This window comes from Salmo salar, chromosome ssa06, assembly GCF_905237065.1.
Source record: "Salmo salar chromosome ssa06, Ssal_v3.1, whole genome shotgun sequence".
NCBI classification, from domain to species: domain Eukaryota; kingdom Metazoa; phylum Chordata; class Actinopteri; order Salmoniformes; family Salmonidae; genus Salmo; species Salmo salar.
Window position 1 is genome coordinate 61,689,073 of NC_059447.1, and position 15,065 is coordinate 61,704,137.

Sequence of the window (15,065 nt, forward strand, 5' to 3'; positions counted from 1 at the left end):
TGTTGTCTTAGTTCAAAATAAGTTGTCCTACAGACTTTTGCTAACATTTCCAATATCCCTGTCCACGTGGAAATTCTGTAAGAGTTATGTGAAGGCCAATCAGATGATTATCTGATCACATTCTCTCTCCTATCAATTCTTTTTTAACCTTTGATGCAAGCGAGAAAGAGACAAGAAAGTAGTCAAGCCGACTAGCTTGATTAAGTCTCCTCCATGTATATCTCACTAGGTCAGGGTTTTTTAGTCTCCAAATATCTACCATTTGTAATGTGTACATAATATTTGGGATTTCCTCAATGGCACAGTGATGATAGTTTGTGGTGATTTTCTTTACGGTCCATTGAGGTACTTCAGTTTCTTGCAAATTTCTCGCATGGAATAGCCTTCATTTCTCAGAACAAGAAATTGATTGATGAGTTTCAGAAGAAAGTACTTTGTTTCTGGCCATTTTGAGCCTATAATCGAACCCACAAATGCTGATGCTCCAGATCCTCAACTAGTCTAAAAAAGTCTAGTTGTATTGCTTCTTTAATCAGAACAACAGTTTTCAGCTGTACTAACATAACTGCAAAAGGGTTTTCTAATGATCAATTAGCCTTTTAAAATGATAAACTTGGATTAACTAACACAATGTGCCATTGGAACACAGGAGTGATGTTTGCTGATAATGGGCCTCTGTACGCCTACAGTATGTAGATATTCCATAAAACATCTGCTGTTTCCAGCTACAATAGTCATTTGCAACATTAACAATGTCTACACTGTATTTCTGATCAATTTTAGGTTATTTTAACAGACAAAAAATGTGCTTTTCTTTCAAAAACAAGGAAATGTCTAAGTGACCGGTAGTGTACGGTAGAGTACTTAACACGGTAGTGTACTTAACACGGTAGTGTACTCTCCCACCATAATGATTTGATCATTAGTTGCCTCTAAGTTCAATATATTGGTAGAAATATTTTTGAAGTAGTATGGATCATCTTGATTTGGACCATATAGATTAATGAGCCAAATCTGTTTTTCATCCACTTTCATTTTCAAAAGGATCCTGACAGATCAACATTTTTGTTAATTAATATCATCACACCTTTTGAGATCTTTTGTCCATGACAGAAAATTATTTCACCAACCCCTTCCTTTTTCCATGAGTTTCCTGTAAACAGTATATGTTATATTCCTTTTATTTTAGCCATATTAAGACTGATCTTCTTTTTTTAATGGTATGCTAAGCTGTTAATTATAACTGGCTATACTTACCATAACTAGATACTATTCTCAGTCTAAATTGACCATAATACATGATAATGGAATCAGATTGAAGATGTATTGTCAAATTCCTTTCACACTAATTCTCTATCATCCTCAGTCAAAGTGGATTTTCACTAATCTACACATTGATATAGAATAGATTATTATTTTGTGCATGTTCATTTATACAGTATATTCAACATGTCCCCCCCTATGCAAATAGTCTGGGAAGCCAATTGATTAGCTGTTGTTTTATCTACATAGCCTCTGGTCCCATGACGCACAAATGAAATTCGTGGTGCTTTTAATAACCATTTTTTCTCACCTGTTTGAAAGAATAGTTTCTGAAAATACCTATATTTCCACTATAGAGAGTCATTTATTCACCTCTAAACAGATAGAAGTGTCACGATTCCCACCGACGGTGGCGCCCCCTCCTGCTCGGGTGGCGCTCGGCGGTCGTCGTCACCGGCCTATTAGCTGCCACTGATTCCCTTTTTTGGTTTTCCCTTGTTTTGGTTTTGTGCACCTGTGGTTAGTTTGGTTAATTAGCGGGGCTATTTATTTTAGCTGGTCCGCTTCCGTGTTGTGCGGGATTGTTTTGTTGCTGACGGCTCATGTTCATGTCGGCGCTGTGTTACGCCGTGTGTGTTTTCTCCCCTGTGTTTGGGAATATTTGTTTGATGTGTAAGTGTAAATTAAATACGCCACTACCCTGTGCTCGATGCTTCCTGTGCCTCATTCCTTCACCACGACTACCAAACCGTTACAAGAAGAGAATGATTCACTTCCAGGAACTCACTCTTTTTTTTCCTATTTTGAATCAGCTTTCTGTCCCTCTCATTGTTGAAACTTTGAACCACATTTTTATTTAACAATTGCTTCTGGTGCTATTTCTATGATCTGGAAGGCGGCGCATGTCCTCCTCCTTCACAATGGCGGGGATCCTTCTGACCTAGATAACAATCGCTCAATTTCTAAACTATCTTGCCTTGCAAAAATGTTAAAATCACTGGAAAATGCTCAGCTAAGAACTTTTAAAACTTAAAATTACTGTATATTCTTAATGTGCACCAGTCTAGTTTTAGACCTAGACATAGCACTGTTTAAGCAGCTACGCTTGTCTTAAAGAATGTGTTAAATTGCTTAGATCGTAGGAATCACTGTGCTGCCATATTTATAGACTTAGCCAAGGCCTTTGATACTGTCGACCATCCCCTACTCATTCAAAGGTTGTCTGAAATGGGCCTCGACCAGGCATCTTGCAAGTGGTTTGGGAACTATCTCTCAGACAGTGCACAAGTTGTGCTTTCTGATGGTGTTAAGTTACTTCGCTATTACTAAAGGTGTCCCGGAGGGGTCGATTTTGGGACCTGTCCTCTTTACTATTTATATAAGTAATAATGGTCTATCTGCAAAAACTTGTAACATTCCTCTGTATGCAGATTACACTTATGTACACTATTCCCCTACTGCTGACCAGGCTATGCTAGAGCTGCAATCAGATTTTGCTGCTTTGCAGAAAGCCCTTGTTTATTTAAAATTGGTACTAAATGGAGGAAAAACTAAATGTAAGTTTTCTAAATCTCGTAGAAGTATTTCAGATGGTTATACACATTTATGCATTGGATGGTTCTCTCGTCGAGCATATTCTTGCCAATAAATATCTGGGCTTTTGGATTGACAAAAAAAAGGACATAAAAAAAACATATGGATGAGCTAGTTAAGAAGCAGAGATTTAAAGGCTTCTTTTATAGAAATAGATCATGCCTCTCCCTAAACAGCAGGAAACAGGTTGTACAGGCAACGTTCCTGCCAGCTCTTGATTATCGTGACACCATTTATTAGAATGCAGCAGCCACTACTCTAAAACCCTTGGATGCAGTGGACATTAGCGTGCTTCGCTTTATCACAGGTGACAGGTTTAATACTCATCACTGTATCCTTTATCAGAAGGTCGGCTGGACCTTTCTGAATTCCAATAGATAATTTTAATGTCTCCCTTTTTTGTTTACAAAGTTCTCCTGCACAAGCTTCCAACATGTCTCACTTCTCTGTTAAAGTATAAATATTTGAGGGACTATTCCCGCTCACAGGGTTGATTAACTCACATGTCCCTCATGTCTCTACCAAGCTAGGTAAATCAGCCTTTAGTTTTAACGCCCCCATGTTCTGAATAATTTACAATCCTTATTGCATCTTGATTCCCCGTTGCCAATTTGGCAGTTTAGAACGCTGATGAGGAATGAATTCACTTAGGTTTGTGAGCGTTTTGGTTGATTGCAATAATTTATTTGTGTTGTTGAAATGTAGTGTATTAGTTTCATTTTTGTTGTTGCTGTTTTATTGAATCATAATGCTGATTTGTGAATTGTTTGTTCTCAGGGCACAATTGAGAATGAGACCCTGGTCTCAAATTGGGCACCCCTGAATATTATTATTATTTTATTTTATTTAACTAGGCAAGTGAGTTAAGAACAAATTCATATTTAAAATGACAGCCTATCCAGGCCAAACCCTCCCCGTACCCGGACGACGCTGGGCCAATTGTGCGCCACCCTACGGGACTCCTGATCACGGCTGGTTGTGATACAGCCCGGGATTGAACCCGGGTCTGTAGTGACACCTCTAGCACTGTGATGCAGTGACTTAGACCGCTGCACAACTTGAGAGGCCTGAAAAAATAAAATAACACATGCCTATGGTGGAGACATTAGGATTTTTCTGGACAGGGCCTAACTATACTGGCCCAATAAGCACGTCTTAGAGATATCCTTTATTTGGACAGTGGTTAGTTAGAGTGTTTGACATTGTTGCCGGTGGCCTGTGTTCGAGACCCGGTAGGGGAATCAACCTGCTTTCACATTCTTAGCAATATATGGAAATGTCCTTATTTGGCAACAGTTACAACACACATATCTGAACTAATTAAAAGGAGTTTGTCAATTACTCATGTTTGTTCTACATTGTATATCAAACCTAGGCCACTAGCACCAATGACAAATGCTCTAACCAGAGAAAATGTAGCCCCACCTCCCTGGGCACTTGAGTAGATCTGAAAAAACTAGATAGGTGTAAGGCTGTAAACAATAGGGTGAATGCACCTTGAAGTAAACCTCAGCTCTGTTGAAAGTACACTCAAGAAACACTTCTAATGATAATAGTGATTCAGGAGTATCATTAAAACGGGTTAACATGCCCAACCAACATTAGACAGCTGTAGTGAATGCCCTTAGATCCCTGAAATAAGTAAATCAAATCAAATCAATTATGGAAATGGCCAGACTAACCGATACATAACACGGACATTGTGGCACACCATGAATCAAGAGGTTGTGAATTAAAATCCCAGGTGAGGACTGTTGAATAATAATTACTGTATAAATTAGCATGCACAATGTAATCATGTATGTCAAAGTGTGTAAAATATGTACAATGAAAACACTACGTTAAAAGCACTGTGTGCAATTATCCCTAACCTTGCCAGCAGACAAAAAGCTATGAATAGATCAGTGGTTCACGAAGCAGGGCTTTGATTCACTCTGCAACAGTAAAAAGGTGTGATGTGTAGTGAAACCCTTTTTGTTTTTGGAACGTTTCTTTGGTCCCTTCAAGCGATGTCCTGACAACTGATGAAACTTGTCTAGAACATTCATATCTTATATTCTGAAAACATGGCAACCATGTTCCGTGTATGTTTGGTGGGACATTGATAGAATATTCTCCCAAACCACAGAAAACTGGACACATTAATGTTCATGCAACGTTCCCATGAATATGGTATATTCTGAGAACGTGGTAACCATGTTCTTGGTATGTTTTGTTTGACATTAAGAGATAGTTAGGTGAACAAACACCAAAACATGCTAGAAAGGTTCTCAGAAGGTTTATGCTAAATAGAATGTTCCCCTAACTAACGGAAAACTGGTCACTCAAACATTAGGTGAACATTTCGGCTAACATTACAAAAACGTTCTCTCTCCCTAGAATTGTTAGCGAGGTAGAGGTTTGCTTTATGTTTAATTTAATTGAATATAGTTGTTTCTTTTGTTTGTGTTCTTGTCGTGCTTCCACCGGCCAGTCATGTGCTCTGCGGTGCATCCCAAAGTGCACCCGAATGAGCCAGTATTAGTGACAAAGGTGACATTGCAGCCCGCAATTCGTGCATTCCTGCATAGCGGGTGTTTATGCTCTTTATGCTTCTATTGGTCCATTTTGAAGCTAGGACTGTACGCTACTAAGTTAGCTACTAATGTTATCACATTATAAACGCTACCCTATAAATACTGGCTATGCTGATGAGGTAACATTATAATCATTACTAATGATTATAATGTTACCTCGTGAGCACAGCATCATGTCTCTCCTCTTCCTTTACTATTAGCAAGAATGTGAAATGTCATTCGCCTATTAACTTCATCCTATGAGCATGACAGACTAAGGCAATTTCACCACGCTTGCTGATTAACCTATGGGCTCACTCATGCAATAATCACTTTCCTTTATTTCAAGCAATGGGCATTAATCTAGGGGAGGATTTATATGTCAACTCAAACCTTGTGCCTCCCTCTCACTGTTTTGCAGCAACAGTCTTCCAACCTCCACCACTAACGGAAGGACGGTCACTGCCAAGCACTGTAGGTTAGTGGTTGAAGATATCCTTATAGTGATGTGGGGGCTGTGCTTTGGCAAAGTGGGTGGGGTTATATCCTGCCTGTTTGGCCCTGTCCGGGGGTATCGTCGAACAGGGCCACAGTGTCTCCCGACCCCTCCTGTCTCAGCCTCCAGTATTGATGCTGCAATAGTTTATGTGTTGGGGGCTAGGGTCAGTCTGTTATATCTGGAGTATTTCTCCTGTCTCATCCGGTGTCCTGTGTGAATTTAAGTATGCTCCCTCTAATTCTCTCTCTCTCTCTTTCTCTTTCTCCTCTCTCTTTCTCTCTCTCTTTTCTCTGAGGACCTGAGCCCTAGGACCTTGCCTCAGGACTGCCTGGCCTGATGACTCCTTGCTATCCCCAGTCCACCTGGTCATGCTGCTGCTCCAGTTTCAACTGTTCTGCCTGCGGCTATGGAACCCTGACCTGTTCACTGGACGTGCTACCTTGTCCCGGACCTGCTGTTTTGGACTCTCTCTCTACCGCACCTGCTGTCTCTAAAGCTGAATGATCGGCTATGAAAAGCCAACTGACATTTACTCCTGAGGTGCTGAACTGTTGCACCCTCTACAACCACTGTGATTATTATTATCTGACCCTGCTGGTCATCTATGAACATTTGAACATCTTGGCCATGTACTGTTATAATTTCCACCCAGCACAGCCAGAAGAAGACTGGCCACCCCTCAGAGCCTGGTTCCTCTCTAGGTTTCTTCCTAGGTTCTGGCCTTTCTATGGAGTTTTTCCTAGCCACCATGCTTCTACATCTGCATTGCTTGCTGTTTGGGGTTTTAGGCTGGGTTTCTGTGCAGCACTTTGTGACATCGGCTGATGTAAAAATGGCTTTAGAAATACATTTGATTGATTGATTGACTATCATGCAGATCTGTTAACTTTACAGTGAGGACAAGCAGGGGCGAAGGACATGGTGTACTCGCTAGCTGCGCGCTTCACTCTTCGGTTTTGTTTAGAATTAGGCACAAGTGATGCTAATTTGTGAATATTGTTGTTATGAATAGGCCTACTCAAAGGTGTATATATGGTAAAAGGATCTTTATCCTAGTTTATGAATGCTTTAAATTAGCGATTATATATTACGGTATTGTGAACCAGTTTGCATTGTTTTACGTGTGCAATTAGATTGGTCCCCTTAGATTGCGGGCTAGTTGGTAGGCTCCAGAAGACGTACTCTCCCCCTAGAATTGTTAGCTGGGTAGAGGTTTGCTTTATGTTTAATTCCATTTATTATACGTTGGATCCATCAGAACTTAGTCGGATCGAGAATATAAAGGGTTCTGAGTTTTGATCAACGCTGGGAGTAGCCTAATATTTAGATGTTGACCCGTAATTGATTTTCTTAATTGTGTACTACTGTATATATATTTAAAGATACATAAAAAAATACCTAGGTCTGGACCTCGCTGACTTCATACAGTATGTAGTTAGAGCCATGCACTGTACACAGTTAACACATTTGTGGTGTCCATCTTCAGTTCACACGCAGGTGTTTGGAGAAGAAGATAGCTAATTAGCACAGATAGTCGACTCTGTCTTCGTTTGTTTTCCGTAAACAAGCGCTGTAACATGGAAATATGGCGGTGTGGGAACCTTAACCCGTGTGTAGTCATTTAACCTTCAGTTTTAGGGAAATGATCTCTCGCTGATTTGAAAGATATGTTCCTTATGTTATCGCAAGCGATGAGTGTTAAAGTTTAGAGCAAGCGTTGGGCTCTTAACAAAACAGAATAGGCAGAATAGGCACTTAAGGTAGTTAACTGACTTGCCTAGTTAAATAAAGGTAACAACAATTGTTGGGTATTAACAAGTGAAGTTTGGTAAAATGTTCTGCTTTACACTACCTAAGTAATAATGCCTATCAGCCAGCTGGAACAGAAGTAATGGTCTGACTAGGCAATATTTTTAATACACTGTAGCTAATTGAGCCTAGGTCTGTGATGGAAAAAACTGGATGGATTAGATACGCCTAAACCAAAAGGGGGCACTCGGCCACCCAATGAGGCGCTTCATATTAAAATTAATTATTTAATTATTTCGCCACCCCACCGAAGGCATTGTTATTTAATTTAATTGGTTCATTATGTGAGTGTCTATAATCAGCCCACAGCATTGCTCCTAATGGAATCACAGGTAGGCAGAGTATAGCATTATTATGCCGCTGATGCCAAATGCCAAATCCATGCATGAAGCCAATATAGGTCACCCATATACAGGAGTTATCTTAAGTTGCCCAAGGTTGTTATTAACTCTGTAACTCATTTACTTTTTGGCTTGATGTCTGTATGAAAGTGAAATTGATAGATGGAAAGAAAATGTGGGTAGCCCACTGACCTGTTCTTTGCCTAGAAATTGTGGTCCAACCATTTTCTTTCTGTCAGTTTTTTATGGAGAAAGATTTTGCTAGTTGTCCATGTTTGTTTTACCATAGTTTAAAGCCGGTCTCCGCAATAGGCAGCCCCTTAATTAATAAATTAATAATTTTCCGTCTTGGACATTAAAGACCGTAAAATCACCAGGAAATTCGGTATACCCCCCCTACCTTGTCACAACGCAACTGATTGGCTCAAATGCATTAAGAAGGAAAGAAATTCCACAAATTAACTTTTAAGGCACACCTGTTAATTGAAATGCATTCCAGGTGACTACCTCATGAAGCTGGTTGAGAGAATGCCAAGAGTGTGCAAAGCTGTCATCAAGGCAAAGTGTGGCTATTTGACGAATCTCAAATATAAAATATATTTTGATTTGTTTAACACTTTTTTGATTGCTTCATGATTTCACGTGTTATTTCATAGTTTTGATGTCTTCACTATTATTCTACAATGTAGAAAATAGTAAAAATAAATAAAAACCCTTGAATGAGTAGGTGTTCTAAAACTTTTGACCGGTGGTGTATATCTGTTTGGGATTCTTGCGGTCAATTTGAGGTCGACAAATTATTTATAACTAGTTCCGGCACACTGACCATCCGCTCAAGGAAAAATCGTCCTACGACTGAGTGTAATAGGGGTCCCCTGGCCTAAAGTTTGATGGTAAGCTTTCCCTGGAATATGGCCCCTTATGAAAAATAACAGGCTACTTCCCATAATTAGGTGATTGGAAGTTTTCCTTCCAGTTTGCGCTTTTAAAATAATTTTAGGCACTCTATGAAGAGCAGATAGCAGATATCTCCCACTCCATAATGATTTGAGAAGGAAGCGTATTGTCAATTATAATGAACCAGCAACCGTTTACTGGCACGCAAAACATAGACATAAGGTGTTGTGCAAATGTTAAGAGATTATGCAAATTAAACTGACACCTTCAGGTTTGACAATTAAACCAGCACTGCAAGCATCAGTGATACTCACACAGCATTGGAAAACAATCTGATTGCCAGGCGGCTGATTTCCCATTACATAGCTTGTACTGGATACTTTTAAAGCATTTATTTGCTCTTTGGATATTGGAAGACATAGCAAACATTGTGCTTATGTGTTCTATTACAGATGGATACATTAAAAGGAAGCCATATGGTCCACATAGGAAGAAATTATATTAAGTAAGTAACATGTTGAGAATAGGTAATACTCTACAGTGGTTCCCAAACTTTTTATAGTTCCGTACCCCTTCAAAACGTTCAACCTCCAGCTGCGTACCCCTTCTAACTGTCACGGTTGTCGTATGATGAAGGAGCGGACCAAAGTGCAGCGTGTGTATCGTTCCACATTTTCTTTATTAAACTGTGAAACTATGCAATACATACAAAATAAACTAAAGAACAAAAACAACAAACCGTGACGAAGAGGTGAAACATACACTAGCTCAAAAACAATCAACGACAAACCCAGGTGGGAAAAACAACTACTTAAGTATGATCTCCAATTAGAGACAACGATGACCAGCTGCCTCTAATTGCAGATCATCCCAAAAAAGTCCAACATAATAATACAAAAACTAGAACATAACAACATACAAAATCTAAACTAGAAAAAAAACTATCAGGCCCTGACCTACTCTACCATAGAAAATAACAGCTTTCTATGGTCAGGACGTGACAGTAGTACCCCCCCCCCAACGGTGTGGACTCCGAACACCACCACCACCTTAAAAAAACATTAAAAAAGGAGGGTTAGGGTGGGTGACTAATGTCGGTGGCGGCTCTGGTGCAGGACGAAGAACCTTCTCATCCCGCGGATCCTCCAGCAGAGGAGGCGGCTCCGGTTCGGGGCGTAACCCCCGCTCCGCCCGCTGATCCCTCCGCTTTTGTGTCAGCGGACCCTGGATCGTTGACAAAGGACCCGGAGCGAGGATCATCACCGGAGGTTCTGGACTGCAGACTGCCGCTGGAGACTCCGAACTGCAGATCGCCGCTGGAGACTCCGGACTGCAGACCGCCGCTGGAGACTCCGGACTGCAGACCGCCGCTGGAGACTCCGGACTGCAGACCGCCGCTGGAGGCTCCGGACTGGAGGACGTCGCTGGAGGCTCCGGACTGGAGGACGTCGCTGGAGGCTCCGGACTGGAGGACGTCGCTGGAGGCTCCGGACTGGAGGAAGTCGCTGGAGGCTCCGGACTGGAGGAAGTCGCTGGAGGCTCCGGACTGGAGGAAGTCGCTGGAGGCTCCAGACTGTGGGCCTTCTCAGGAGGTTCCGGACTGTGGGCCTCCTGAGACGGCCTGCAGTCCAGAACCTCCTGAGACGGCCTGCAGCCTGGAACCTCCTGAGACGGCCTGCAGCCCGGAACCTCCTGAGACGGCCTGCAGTCCAGAGCTTCCGGCGACGTTTTACGGTCCGGAACCTCCTGAGACGGCCTACGGTCCGGAACCTCCTGAGACGGCCTGCGGTCCGGAACCTCCTGAGACGGCCTGCGGTCCGGAACCTCCTGAGACGGCCTGCGGTCCGGAACCTCCTGAGACGCCCTGCGGCCCGGAACCTCCTGAGACTGCCTGCAGCCCGGAACCTCCTGAGACGGCCTGCAGCCCGGAACCTCCTGAGACGGCCTGCAGCCCGGAACCTCCTGAGACGGCCTGCAGCCCGGAACCTCCTGAGACGGCCTGCAGCCCGGAACCTCCTGAGACTTGGTGATTCCAAACTTCTTCCATTTCTGAATGATGGAGGCCACTGTGTTCTTGGGGACCTTGAATGCTGGAAAAATGTTTTGGTACCCTTCCCCAGGTCTGTGCCTCAACACAATCATGTCTCGCAGCTCTACGGACAATTCCTTCAACCTCATGGCTTGGTTTTTGCTCTGAAATGCACTGTCAACTGTGGGACCTTATATAGACAGGTGTTTGCCTTTCCAAATCATGTCCAATCAATTGAATTTACCACAGGTGGACTCCAATCAAGTTGGAGAAACATCAAGGCTGATCAATGGAAACAGGATGCACCTGAGCTCAATTTCGAGTCTCGTAGCAAACGGTCTGAATAATTATTATAATTCTGTTTTTTGTTTTTAATAGATTTGCAAAGAATTCTAAAAACCTGTTTTCTCTTTGTCATTATGGGTTATTGTGTGTAGATTGCTGAGGAATTTGTTTCCTGAAATTTACCAGCGATAAGTCTGTTACTTGAGATTACGATAAAAGTGTTAAGCATGTAACAACCTGTATAGTAGTTTATCTAATTCCAAGACAAGCTTATTTTTTACCTTTCATTTGAACGTTCGCATTCTTCCTAAAAATCGTGACCATCTTGTTCATTATCCGTCTTCTCTCAATCATGAATTTTCCAGTGTTACCCTTTCAGAAACATGGTTGACTGAAGAGACAACCATTTTATGACATGTCTCCTTACAATGCTGTTCACCACTCTAGAACATCAAGAGTGGGAGGAGGAGTGTCCATTTTTGTTCATTAAACGTTTAAAATTATTTGCAAGAGGGGACCCCGCACTTATATCTGATAACGTTGATGTTTCTTTTTTTTTTCAAAGAAATTCCCTCCTGTTAATTTTTTGGTCGAAAAAAGTGGTAATTGGATGCATCTATTGGCCACCCGATACTGACATTGGAAGTTTCTTTGATATCCTTGCATCAACCTTGGATTTGTTTTTAATGTTTTAATTTGTTTTATTTAACATTCATTTAACCAGGCAAGTCAGTTAAGAACAAATTCTTAATTACAATGATGGCCTACCGGGGAACAGTGGGTTAACTGCCTTTGATTAATAATGAAAATAAAATGTGTTTTCTATTGGGTGATTATAACAAACTTATTTAAAAGTGAGATCCTACTAACATTTCTGGCTACTTTCCAATGTCTCTTTGACAGCTGGAAATGAACAGATGGGAAGGATTAGTATTTGTGTGTGCTTTGAGATGTTGATATTTCATGGGAAAGTTTTTATAATCAGGCCGATGTGGAGTCTGCTTACCAGACTTCTCACATCTTTCAATACTGCATTTCACCACTACTTTCCCTTAGTTAAATCACATAAAAGAGCAGCAGAAGGGTTCTGGCAACCTTGGTTTACAACCGGTCTCAAAATCTTCAGTGAAAAAAAAACAAGTTGTATTAAAAGTTTCTCACAAATCCCTCTCTCCTGAATTCTGCTAATTACAAAAAGTATAAGAACAAAATTTACTCACCTGCTTCGGATATCAAAATCTATATTTTACTAACAAATTCCAAGAATCCTTAAATAATATAAAGTCAACTTGGAAAATCATCAATCAACTGTTGAATAAGAAAAAGGCATCTACAACTATCCCATCTCAATGTATTGTTGAAAATAAGATCTATAGCAATCCTGATGATATTTCATATGAATTTAATAACTTTTTTGCGAATGTGGCTTCCTCTGTCAAATAAATATTGAAGGAAAACTGATTGAGGGACATTAAGGGACATTTCCCTTCTCTGTTTCAGTTTGATCCTTCTGAATTAATGGAGGTGATGGAGGTAAAACTTAAAAGATAATCAGCAGCAGGTCATAATGAGATTGGGCCTCTTTGGTGAAATCAGTGTCTTCCTCGATTACTGAGGCTCTAACGTATATCTTCGCCAAATCTATGCAAACTGGTATTGTTCCTAAATATTTGAAAATTGATTTGAAAAAGTTATCCCCATTTATAAATCTGGGGACCCAAGATATTTTACAAATTATCGCCCAATATCTGTACTACCACGTTTTTCTAAAATCCTAGAAAAATCGGTGTATAAGAGAATGTTAAAACATTTAAAATCAACACTATTCTATATGAGAACCAGTGTGATTTTTGTAAAAACTACTCCACAGATATGGCTCTTTTGCAACTTGTGGATAAAATCTTTACAGCCCTGAACAACAATGAATACGCTCTTGGCATTTTTATTTATTTATCCAAAGTGTTTAACACGGTTGATCATGAAATATGACTTTCTAAACTAAATTACGTTTTTTTCATGATTATACATATAATTGGTTATTTAGTGACGTTTATGATAGAGAACAATTTGTTTATGCAAATGGTTGTGCATCTACCAGGGCCAAAATATCCTGTGACGTGCCACAGGGTTTGATAATTGGACCTTTATTATTCTAAATATATATCAATTACATTGCTGCTGTGTCTCCCACTGTACAGTACTTCCCATTCTTTTTGCTGATGTTACCAATTTGATTTTAATCACAAAAATGTTAATTCACTAATTAATAAAGCCAACTCAGGCATGGGCTAATTGTCTGACTGGTTCCAGATAAACAAATTCTTTAAAATGTTTTTAAAAAATGCAACTTTATTGTTTTCACTAGTAAGAATAAGAAATATTGTCAAAGAAAAGAGACAGAATCTCAATTGGTGGGAATGAAATGGAACAAGTCACATCCATTAGATTCCTCAGAATTCTAATTGATGAAAAGTTATCCTGGAAAGATCATATCAATTTGTCTGAATCAAAGTGATGAGATTTGTGGTTTGGTTCATCAGGCTTGCTTCCTAACTATATATACTATAGCTACATTTACTGTAATATTGTCTGGACCAGTCCATATGCCTCCTACCTACACAAATTACTCCTCATACAAAATACATTTACAAGACTAGCTACCTCCTCTAATTACCTGGCTCCATCTGCATCTTTCTTTAAGAAGCTCAATATCTTGTCTATTTATGACATTAATGTACACCAATTACGCACTTTCATCTACTAATACTCATATCTCCCAGACAGTTTACCTAAACCCTTCAATGGAATTTTCCAGGTTAATTCTGAAATACATATATACAACTCAAGACACTGCAATAACCTTCACCCTCCCCAATGCCACACCTCACATAGTCAATTCTCTATCAGATACAGAGGTACCATACTCTGGAATTCTTATCTTCACATTGCCAGAATATCATCCCTCAATGACTTCAAGCAAAGACTGGTGGTCAGCCTGATGAACAAAACTACTCAGTAATCTCTTCCATATAGCCCAACTCTCACATGCACAAACACATTTTTATTTACTGATCAATTCATTTATTAATAGATTTTGTTCTATATTTTACCCCCTTTTTCAAGATATTCAATTGCAATCTTGCAACTCCCCAACGGGCTCAGTAGATGCGAAGGTCAAGTCATGCGTCCTCCCGAAACATGACCCGCCAAACCGAGCTTCTCAACACCTGCCCGCTTAGTCCAGAAGCACCAATGTGTCAGAGGAAACAGCGTTCAACTGACATCCGAAGTCAGCCTGCAGGCGCCCGGCCCGCCACAAGGAGTTGCTAGAGCGCAATGAGCCAAGTAAAGCCCCCCCCCGGCCAAACCCTCCCCTAACCCAGACAACGCTGGGCCAATTGTGCGCCACCCTATGGGAGTCACGGCCGGTTGTGACACAGCCTGGGATCGAACCCGGGTCTGTAGTGACACCTCAAGCCCTGCAATGCAGTGCCTTAGATCACTGCACCACTCGGGAGGCCAGGTCAGGAGAATTGAGCAACATGATTGCTATACAGTGATAGTATTTGTCTCAGATGGGAATGGAACCATCGGCGAGGCGATGAAACCAGATTTAGTTATGAACAGTGGATCGGATAGAAAGGCATGTTGAGATTGTCTGAGCTGTAGGAAGTAGGTGAGTGGTTGGTAAGGGCTGAGGTTAGATAGCTGGAACCGGTAGACTTGTGGTTCTGCTAAACTGATCAGTTTCCTGTGTTTGATGGTGAAGATATATTTGTCGAGGATAGTGATAT